The sequence below is a fragment of the Hemitrygon akajei genome, chromosome 24, assembly GCF_048418815.1.
Source record: "Hemitrygon akajei chromosome 24, sHemAka1.3, whole genome shotgun sequence".
Classification (NCBI taxonomy): Eukaryota; Metazoa; Chordata; class Chondrichthyes; order Myliobatiformes; family Dasyatidae; genus Hemitrygon; species Hemitrygon akajei.
The window spans coordinates 23,411,114-23,423,145 of NC_133147.1; positions in this window are offsets into that span (position 1 = coordinate 23,411,114).

A 12,032-nucleotide genomic window follows, 5' to 3' on the forward strand; every position below is an offset into this window, starting at 1 on the left:
TTCCACATTCTGAGGCGACCAGAACTGAGCACAGTACTCCAACTGGGGTCTGACTAGTGCCCTATTTAGCTGCAACATTAGCTGCCCAATTTGCTACGAGTCTCACCAATATATAAGAGGCTGCATAGGGAGCACCGGAAGCTATAGTCGACCTCAATAGTTTCGCAGGTGAAGTTATGCCTCAGCTAGGAAGATTATTTGGGGACCTTATTGGCTGTAAGGTAGGAGGTCAATGGGCAGATGTAGTATTTATGTCACGAGCAGGAATATGTGCCAGGAGGGAAATTAATGGAGAGTGAAGAATTGATAAGGGTATTACAGTGTGTCTGATATCTGTGGAAATCAGAGAGTGCTGTGATTGGAGGGGGGCGGGGGTGGGTGGTGGAAGGTAAAGAAATGTTTTGTGGTAGGATCTCGGTGAAGATGGTGGAAGTACCGGTGAATAATGCGTTGCGATGCAGGGACTCGTGCGGTGATAGGAGACGGCAAGAGGATCGCTATCCTTGTTCAGGTTGCAAGAAGATGGGTTTCCACAACTACACTACACTGTGAGACCAGACAGCATTTTGAGCTCCCTGATCCCATTCACAAGATATGACCCCAACCTTTAATTCGAGAACACATTACAAACTGATGCCAGTGTGTGATCATCGTCATATCCTGAGACCCAAGACCATTGTGTAATCACTTACCACATCACAGAGGAGAGGAGAGTGGGTCATGAGAGAAATAGTAGGTGTATGTTGGACCATATAAAGGTGCTGGGCAGGCGAGATGAAGAGAGGTAAAATAAGGGAGCCAGAATGGGGAACGGAAAAGGACAGTTGTGAGCAGGTACGAGAGCGTAAAGGGGTCAGCTATCACAATGCAGTCATGCCCCAGGGTGTAATGTGATCATGTAACTACATTTAATTAACTACATTGTAGTTAATTCGCGAGGTGCAACTGGATCAGGGATGACACTGTAGACTGGTCCCAGGGTCTAATGTGATCTGCAGGCAGTTTACAGGGTGTAATCGGCCAGGAATTGGACGTCTGTCCAGTCTCATTGTGTACATTTGGAAATGTGTTCCTACTTCTAGTAATGTGTCCCTAGTGCCACTTCTCTTTCTTCATTCCCCATTCTGGCTGCACAGTTATGTTACTTCACCTCCTCATCAATTCCCACTTCTTCCACTCTCCTTCCCTTTTCTTTCTCCTTTTCTCCAACTGTCCACTCTCCTCTCCTCTCAAATTTCTTCAGCCCCTCCATGCTTAGTACTGCACTGGCGTCCATAATAAAGTTTTAAGGCGTCGGTGAGCACAATCAATTTGAATATCTGAGTGCTATACGGTCAGAAATCGCACACTTGCGTCATGTCTAAAGGTGTGAGTGGATTGAGAGTCACACACAGATGAAATTTCAATATGTTCTGGCATCACATAGGTGGGTACAACCTGTGGAGTTAATGGGCGTAGGGATCATACACGCAGTTTCATCGGTCTCACCGTGTAATGGGGTCAAGAATCGTGCCCTAGTCAGTTTCTCGCGTGCAAAATGATCAGGAGTCACACGGTCGACAAGTCTTAGTGTGTAGTGGGATACGAAATCACACTATTGCTAGATTTCAGATTGTAATTTGGTCTGGACTCACACAGTAGTCAAAGAGAGTGGAATGGAATCAGGAATCACACTACAGAATGGTATCAGGGTTTAATGATTCCCATCACCAAGGTCAAATATTTCTCCCAGGATCCGATAGCAGGTGAAACTAATAATGACGAGAGGCAGCCACAAGAATAAGAAGTCGTCGGACAGCATGAGGAGCAAAATCACAGACTTCCTCCTATTCTTCATCTCTGGGTCACTGCGGTCCTCCCCGTTGCTCTGATCCATCAGCCCTTTCCGCACACGGCTGTTCACTTGCACATTGAGCAGCGAAGGGAGGAAATGTGTTAAATAGTGTCGACCTAATCAAATGCTACCCAACCGACTGTACAGAAGTCACTCGGCTGCGGATAACAGAACCTATCATCGGAATTGTCTACGATCTTCTTAGGTCCATGCGTGAAATAGATGGGAACAATTTACAGACAGAGAAGTCGGCCGGTGGTCCCGAGCACCGGAGTCGCTTTCGCCCGGTGCAATACTTTGCTTTCAGCTTCTGACAACAAATGAGACAACCCGATCAAAGTTGAAGGTGACGGTAAACTAGACAGAACAGACTACAGTGATACTCATCAACAACCGGGTAATTGCGCACACAGAAGCTCACTGGGAAACAATGATACATGATCTGATACAAAATGGCCTCAGTGATGATGACAATTAGATCCGTTGCTGCCATGGAAACCAGGTAGCGGATGGTGCAGGTGGATGTCCGAATTTTCCCCGGGACATGATCATAATCGCTACTGAATTATGATCATGATCAGATTTTGCATTTGTACAGGGCCCTGGTGAGACCACACCTGGAGAATTGTGTACTGTTTTGGTCTCCAGGGTTAAGGAAGGACATCCTGGCTACAGAGGAAGTGCAGCGTAGATTCACGAGGTTAATTCCTGGGTTGTCCGGACTGTCTTACGCAGAGAGGTGAGAGAGACTGAGCTTGTACACGCTGGAATTAAGGAGATTGAGAGGGGATCTGATTGCAACTTATAAGATTATTAAGTGATTGGACAAGATAGAGGCAGGAAATATGTTCCAGATGCTGGGAGAGTCCAGTACCAGAGGGCATGGTTTGAGAATAAGGGGTAGGTCATTTAGGACAGAGTTAAGGAAAAACTTCTTCTCCCAGAGAGTTGTGGGGGTCTGGAATGTACTGCTTCGGAAGGCAGTGGAGGCCAATTCTCTGGATGCTTTCAAGAAGGAGCTAGATAGGTATCTTATGGATAGGGGAATCAAGGGATATGGGGACAAGGCAGGAGCCGAGTATTGATAGTAGATGATCAGCCATTATCTCAGAATGGCGGTACAGGATCGAAGGGCCGAATGGTCTACTTCTGCTCCTATTGTCTGTTGTCTATTGTCTATTGAATTCAATGCAAAAATAAAAATAATAATAGGACAGAGATGATAAATACTGGACACATATGTTCCGTCCTTAGACTTGATTTTATCGATCAATACTAAGAAATATTATTTCAGATCAGTTGTAATACGATTTGCAGGACTTTGACTCCAAAAATGGATCAGACTTCTTTTAATACTGACGGACGGTATCTTTCCTTCACATGGCGCATTTCATGTACATATTTAGTGTTGCTTCGTTTGCACCCAGATTTAGTGTGTCTGTTAATACTACAATGCATTTGTTAGGGTCATCGTGGACCTTATATTTCCTCAACTTTTCGCAAAAGTTTACTTGCTGATGTTATCCATCCACTACTCTATTTCCGCTTCTGAGGTCTCAATTTTCGTTCTTAATCTTTTAACGCGCCTCCCGTAGACGTGCTCAGTATTTGGGAGGGTTTCACACGTGATGGATTGGTTATGGAATCTGAACAATGCAAAAGTCTCCACATGACGTTCCTGCATGGTTCTATACAATTGCACTCACTTCTTGGCAACACTTTTCACGTTGACTTTATATAATGTCCTGACTGGTTTCCACTCATTTAGCTCGAAATTAGATGGGGCTTTTCCATTGTACTTTATATAACATCAAGTTCCCACGTGTTGTGCGTTCAGAGATGATCTTCTAGTCACCTCTGCTGTAATATGAATTCCTGGTGACTTCCTGTCAGTTTCAGCTTGTCTGTCCATTCTCCTCTGACCTCTCTCATCAACAGGAGGTTTTCACCCTTAGGATTACTGTTCACTGGGTCGATGTTTTCTTTGATATTTAGTGCCATTCTCCAAAAAGTGGAGAGAAAGTTATGCCTGAAAATCCCAGACGATCAGCAGTTCCTGAGATACTCAAGCCCCGTCTCGTACCAGCAATCTTTGCAAGGTCAGTGTCAGTTAGATCACATTTTCGCCCATTCTGATGTTTGGTCTAAATACATCTGAACGTCTGGACCATGTCTGCATGCTGTTATGTGTTGAGCTGCTGTCCCATTATTGGCTGATTAGATATTCACTTTAAAAAGCAGGTGTATAAGTGTATATAACAATGTGGCCATTGACGGTATATTCTATAGGAATACCCCTTCCGCCTCACTTGCCGTGTCAGCAACAAACCTGGAAAACTAGGATGAGTTCGATAGTGGAATTTACAAGATCAGAACAAGTGTTCTGAGCTTGGGATTAAGGTTTCTGGATGAGGGGTGATATTTTCGATGGAAGAATTTGAGATCAAAGCGGTTCTGACCGAAGCGGGAAAGGAGGAAGGTCGGATGCTCAGTGGTATGTGCTCCAGATTGTTACTTATCTCTAAAACAGATTTTAAAAGTAAGAATTTAATATTCTGTGTGTCAGAAAGAAATTAAGACGTACATGAAAATCCCGATGATTTCGTGTGGAATCAGTCTCTGTTCTGGTTCGACCACATCTGGAGTATTGCAAACAGTTCTGGTCGCCACTCTATAGGAAGGATGTTGAGGTTCAGGAGAAATGCAGAAGAGGTCCCTGGGTGAGAGGACATGTGCTATCATGAGATGCTGGATAAACCCGGGTTGTTTTCTCTGGAGCGCCATAAGATGACGGGAGATCTGATAAAGGTTTATAAGATTACGTGACGCATGGATAGAACAGACAGGGAGTAGCTTTTTCACGGGGCAGAATTGTTTCACACAAGACAGCACGCATTGAAGGGAAACGGGAGTAGCTTCAAGACGGATGTAGGGGTAAGTTCGTAATTCCTAGAGTAGTTGGTACTTGGGATGCGCTGCCCGGTATGTTGGTAGAGGCAAATACACTAGAGGTTTCTAAGAGGTGTTGGTGTGGAAAGCATTGGTGATTTTGTGTTTTTTATGAGTTTTTTAGCTTGTTCGGCACAACACTCTGTGTCAAATGCCCTGCTCCCGAGCTGTACTGTTCAAAGTTTTATGTTCTAGGACCGTGTTTGAGAGATCAGTATTTTCTTACCTTTGTTTACATAATGGAAAACGAAATGTTGCCATGCCTTGTACTTGAGGGACAACAATTGGAAACATTGTTTGTTCAATGACTGTACGTAATGCCAGTTGCAATGACGTTGAAGCGGTCCCCCTGGTATTTCCCTCTGTTCTAAATAAGGACCTCCATGCCTCGCGCTACTTCACACGGTCAACGGGGAACCTTCATTGAAGACTCAGAGAAGTGAAACTATGAAGTCGACCACATTCGCCGTACACTGGCTGGAAGCTCTACGAATCAAAAAGGCTTTCGAAGCGGTTCAAAAGGTTTACTATCCGCTTCTCGCAGCTGTTAGTGTTCCGCGTAAGCATCGCCGGCCATTATTGCATACTTTTGTCTATTATACAATGCGCTGTTGTAATATGTTATGGGCGCCACGGTATCATACAGTGACAGACCCATCACTACTTGCAATTTACCTCAGTGGTGATGGGTCTGTTATCGTTTGTGTGCGAATATATATATTCCACTATAGCCTATGCAGTTTATGCTCCCACGTACGTGTTCCGTAATTTTGCTGTAGTAAAGGTTCGTGCACCGACAGGTTACACGGTAGCACACAGGTGCTACTCTACTTTCAATTGACATCTTTAGTTTATTTATGGAACAAACTCTTCCGTCCTAACGGAGCGACCGGCCACCAATCCAGCTATTTAACAGAAGAAAAATAAGCGCTTTAACTGCTGTTCTACCGTGACGCCCCATCTGACTGAAGAGACTGCACTTGGCCTTTGCGTATTAATTTTCTTGCTCAATTTTACCTTCTTTGCAGTTAACCTGACGACAATTACGATCCTGTCCCGAGGCAAGTGCGGCTTGTCAAGATGCGTTACTCGCTACCTGGTGGCCATGGCAGCGGCGGATCTCCTGATGGTCATCCTGGACCTGATACTGAGGCACATCCCCATCGTATACTGGAGAGAGCTCAGTTTCGTGCAATCCCTCCCAGTCTGTAACATCCACGCTGCCCTGCTGTTCGCAGCTACGGATTGTTCTGTTTGGTTCACCGTCACTTTCACCTTTGATCGATTTGTAGCCATTGCATGCCAGAAGTTAAAATCGAAATACTGCACAGAGAGAACAGCGGCAGTAGTGATCGGGACGGTGACTGTGCTGAGCTGTTTAAAGAACATCTTTTGGTATTTTATGCTGACGGAGCGATACCTGCAGACGAACTTCCCTTGGTTTTGTGCAGTGGCGCACAGTGTTCGCTCCTCGCGTGTTTGGGCAATAACGGAGTTGATTGAGTACGTTATTACTCCGGGAGCCCCGTTCGTTCTGATTCTGCTGCTGAACACCTTAACAGTGAGGCACATTCTGGCCGCAAACAGAGCGCGCCGGAGACTCCTGGGACAGAACAGCAGAGACTGCGGGCAGAGTTCCAAAGACCCGGAGATGGAGAGCCGAAGGAAATCCGTCATTTTGCTCTTAGTTATTTCGGGCAATTTCATAATTTTGTGGTCACCTTTCATCGTGTATGCAATCTGCTATCGAGTACAGGTGTTCGGACTTCTCACTGTCGATGTCAATCTCTTCGTTATGCACTTTGGATTCATGCTGCAGCTCCTGAGTTGCTGTACCAACACTGGCATTTACGCCGTGACCCAGACTAAGTTCAGAGGGGAGTTGAAAAAAGCGGCAAAATATCCCTTCACTGCAATTTTTAGATTTATAAAATGAGAAGATTTTCCAATGTCAAAACTAAATGTTGCGGAAAGAGGAAATTGTGGTTGATGTACTGGTTGAGTTTTTCTTCAATTTTTTTTTTGTACGGTGAAATTGGTATTGGAGATGGTGTTCCTTCTGTGTTTCGTGCCGGTTGAGGGCCGGTTTGCCGTTCTTTTATTTCCTCGGTGTTGTGGCTATCTGGAGAGAAATGAACCTTCGAGAACATACCATCTCCTTTGCTCAATAAATTGATTTAAGAAGGCCAAAGTTCCAAAAGCTTTCTTTACGACGCTGTCTGCCCGTAACGCCACATTCAATGAGTTATGGACTGATGTTCCGAGTTCTCCTTGTTCCATCGCATTCCCCTGTAAAGCAAGATAATACAAATCCATAGTCTCTCAAACACAAGGACACACACACACACACACACACACACAGATACAGACACAGACACAGACACAGACATACACATAGACACACACACATAGACACAAAGACACACACACACACCCCCACACACACATAGACTCTCTCTCTCCCTCTCTCCCTCTCTGTATCTGTCACACACACACACACGCACACACACACACACACACACACACACACACACACACACACACACACACACACACACACACACACACACACACACACACACACACCTACTGTTCTCGTCATCCTCTGGCCAATATTAGTTTCCACTGAATTCGTCCTGCTGCTGAATAACCACTAATAAATTCAAACATCAAATGAAGAAACGAACAGTAAGTTGAAGATCGTATGGAGTAGCGTGTCATCGTACAGTGACAGCGATGAGAGTGCAATTGGTTGCCGCTGTTTGTGAGGAGTTCGTCTTTCTCAGCCAGAAACCAGGTAGCGGATGGTGCTGGTGGAGAGGCCGCATTTTCCCCGGGACATTATCAAAATCACTTCTGAATTCACTGCAAAAAGCAACAGGACAGAGATGGTAAATACTGGACACATATGTTTTGTACTTCGACTTGCTTTTACCGATCAATACTAGGAATATTATTTCAGATCAGTGTAATCCGATTTGCAGGACTTTGACTCCAAAAATAGATCAGACTTGCTTCAATACTGACGTATGGTATATTTACATCATACGGCGCATTTCATTTGTATATTTAGTGTTGCTTGGTATGCCCCCAGATATAATGTGTCTGTAAATACTACAATGCATTTGTTAGGTTCATCGTGTCGGTATGGACCTTTTATTTCCCCATATTTCCGCTAAAATTTTCTTGCTGAAGTTATCCATTTCCTACTTTATTTCTGCTCCTGAGGTCTCAGTTCTCGCTCTTAATCTCTTAACGCGCTCCCCGCAGATGTGCTCAATATTTGGGAGGGTTTCACACGTGCTGGATTGGTCATGGAATCCGAAAAATGCAAAAGTCTCCACATTAAGTTCCAGCATGTTTCTATACAATTGCGCTAACTTCTTAGCAACTCATTTCACGTTGACTGGATATAAAGTCCTAACTATTTTCCAGTGATTTAGCTGGAAAGTAGAGGGAGCTTTTTCATTGTACTTTATATAACATCAAAATCCGACATGTTGTGCGTTCAGAGATTTTCTTCTGGTCACCACTGCTTCAATTTGAATTCCTGATGACTTCCTGTCAGTTTCAGCCAGTCTGCCCATTCTCCTCTGACCTCTCTCATTAACAGGAGGTTTTCAGCCTTAGAACTACCGCTCACTGGGTCCTTTTTTCTTTGATATTTAGTGCCATTCTCTGAAAGCTTTAGAGAAATTAATGCGTGAAAATCCCAGAAGATCAGCAGTTCCTGAAATACTCAACCGCCATCTCGTAAGAGCAATCTTTGCAAAGTCAGTGCCAGTTAGATCACATTTTCGCCCATTCTGATGTTTTTCTAAATACATCTGAACTGTCTGGACCTTGAATGCATTCTGTTATGCATTGAGCTGCTGCTCCATGACTGGCTGATTAGATATTCATTTTAAGGAGCAGATGTACATATGTATATAACAATGTGGCCATTGACGTTATATTCTGTAGGAATACCCCATCCGCTACGCTTGCCATGTCAGCAAAAAACCTGGAAAACTAGGATTAGTTCGACAGAGGAATATGCAAGAACAGAACAAGTGTTATGAGCTTCGGATTAAAGTTTCTGAATGAGAGGTGAACTATTCGATGGCAGAATGACCGAAGTTATGACCGAAGCGGGAAAGGAAGAAGGTCGGATGCTCCGTGGTATGTGATCCGGACTGTTATTTATCTCAAAAATAGATTTAGAAAGTAAGTATTCAATATTCTTTGTGTCAGAAAGAAATTAAAATATACATGAAAATCCCGATGATGAGGCCCCTGACTGAGAGGACATGTGCTATCAGGAGAGGCCGGTTAACCCGTGTTTGAGAGATCAGTACATTCTTTCCTTTGGTTGCAAGATGGAGATCGAAATGTTGCCATGCCTTGTACATGGGCGACAACAATTGGAAGCATTGTTTGTTCAGTGACTGTACGTCATGCCAATTACAATGACGTCGAAGCGGTCTCTCTGGGATTTCCCTCTGGTCTAAATAAGGACAACCATGCCTCGCGCTACTTCACACGGTCAACGGGGAAGCTTCACTTAAGACTCACAGAAGTGAAACTATGAAGTCGACCACATTCACCGCACATTGGCTAGAAGTTCTACGAACCAAAAAGGCTTTCGAGGCCGTTCAGAAGATTTACTATCCGCTTCTCGCAGCTGTCAGTGTCCCCCGTAAACATCGCCGGCTATTGTTGCATACAATTGTCTATTATAGAATGCACTGTTGTAATATGTTATGGGCGCCACGGTATCATATAGTGACAGACCCATCCCCACTGGCACTGTACCTCGGTGGGGATGGGTCTGCTATCGTTTGTGGGCGCGGGGGAGTATTTCAGCTATTCAGAGGGAGCAGTGCTCGGGATTTAGGTTGTTGGAGCGGCGAGGGGTTGGAAAAGCCTATTCATTCTGCACCGCAGATAAATAATAATAATAATAATAATTGATTAGAGGATGAGCGATAATATATTGGCAGTGCAGTTAAACGTGGTTTTGATAATGTAGCTGGTTTACCTCCGTGATTTGAATCAGTGGTATTGGAGTGATATATTGCCGCACGCTGAGAATGTTTTTAACCGCAGAAAAGAAGACTGGGAAAAGAACAGGCTATTGAAGCCACACTCTCAGTGCCACGTTGTTACGTTAGGAGCCTCCTGTAACCAATAAATATGTTCATGGTCTTCTGTTGCTACATCCCATGCACTTTATACTCCTATGGATGCGTTCCGTAGTTTTTGCTGTGGTAAAGGTTCGTGCTCCGACAGGTTACACGGTCGCACGCTGATGCTACTCTACATTTAATTTACACCTTTAATTTATTTATGTTACAGCCACCTCCGGCCTAACGGCCCTATGGCCACCAGTCCAGCCGTTTAACAGAAGAAAATTAAACGTTTTAACAGCTGCGCTACGGGGTCGCCCCATTTCACTGAACAGACTGCATATGGCACTTGCGTATGCAACATTCTTGCTCAATTTTCCCTTCTTTGCAGTTAACCTGACGACAATTACGATCCTGTCCCGAGGCAAGTGCGGCTTGTCAAGATGCGTTACTCGCTACCTGGTGGCCATGGCAGCGGCGGATCTCCTGATCGTTGTCCTGGACCTGATACTGAGGCACATCCCCATCGTATACTGGAGAGAGTTCAGTTTCGTGCAATCCCTCCCAGTCAGTAACATCCACGCTGCCCTGCTGTTCGCAGCTACGGATTGTTCTGTCTGGTTCACCGTCACTTTCACCTTTGATCGATTTGTGGCCATTGGCTGTCAGAAGTTAAAGGCGAAATACTGAACAGAGAGAACAGCGGCAGTAGTGATCGGGACGGTGACTGTGCTGAGCTGTTTAAAGAACATCTTCTGGTATTTTATGCTGACGGGGCGATACCTGCTGACGAACACTCCCCTCGTTCTCTGCAGTGGTGTACAGTGTTCTAACATCGTGGATCTGGGCAACAACGGAGTTTATTGAGTACGTTATTATCCCGGGAATCACGTTCGTTCTGATTCTGCTGCTTAATACCTTAACAGTGAGGCGCATTCTGGCCGCAAACAGAGCGCGCCGGAGACTCCTGGGGCGGAACAGCGGTGACTGCGGGCAGAGTTCCAAAGACCCAGAGATGGAGAGCCGAAGGAAATCCGTCAATTTGCTCTTAGTTATCTCGAGCAATTTCATAATTTTCTGGTCACCCTTCATCGTGTATGCTATCTACAAGCGTGTATAGGATTTAGGGATCACTCTGTGTACATCAATACCGCCGTTAAGCAGATTGGATTCATGCTACAACTCCTGAGCTGCTGCACCAACACTGGCATTTACGCCGTGACACAGACTAAGTTCAGAGGGGAGTTGAAAATTGCGGCGAAATATCCCTTCACTGCAATTTTTAAATTTATAAAATGAAAAGGTTTTCCAAAGCCAAAACTGTCGCGGGGAAAAAAGTTTGGTGATCGATTTTTTTGGTTGATTTTTTCCTCAATTTTTTTTTTGTGCGGTGAGATTGGTATTTGGACATGGTGTTCCTTCTCCGTTTCGTGCGGGTTGATGTCCGTGTTGCCGTTCTTTTATTTCCTTGGATTTGTGGCTATCTGGAGAGGAAGAACCACGGGATTCAAAAGTTCAACATGAACCTTGGAACTAAACTTTTGAATCTTTGAAAATTTTAGCTGGCTTAACCCTGGTTTTATTGTTTATTTTGTGGGAATGCCACAATAATTCGGCAACGACAGTCTAAGAGAGGTACCGCAACATGCCTTTTTGTCCATCTCGTCCATGCCGATCCGTTATTCTGCCTACTTGCACCAGAACCATAGCCCTGAATACCCCTACTATCAAGGTACTGAATACAAATTATGTTTAACGTAAAAATCGAGCTCGCAAATACCAGTTGTGTTGGCAGGTTGTTCCAAACACTTACCGCCCTCTGATTGAAGAAGTTTCCCATTACAATTTAACATTTCACCCTTAACACATGATCTTCAGATGTAATCGTAGGAACATAGAAAACCTTCAACAGATTACAGGCCCTCTGGCTCACAAAGTTGTGCCAAACATGTCCCTACCTTGGAAATTACTAAGCTAACACATAGCCCTCTATTTTTCTAAGCTCCATGTACCTATCCAAAAATCTCTTAGAAGACCCCCGTCGTATCCGCCTCCACCACCGTTGCCGGCAGCCCATTTCACGCACTCACCACTCTCTGCGTAAAAAACGTAACCCTTGACGTCTCTGTTCCTACTCCCCA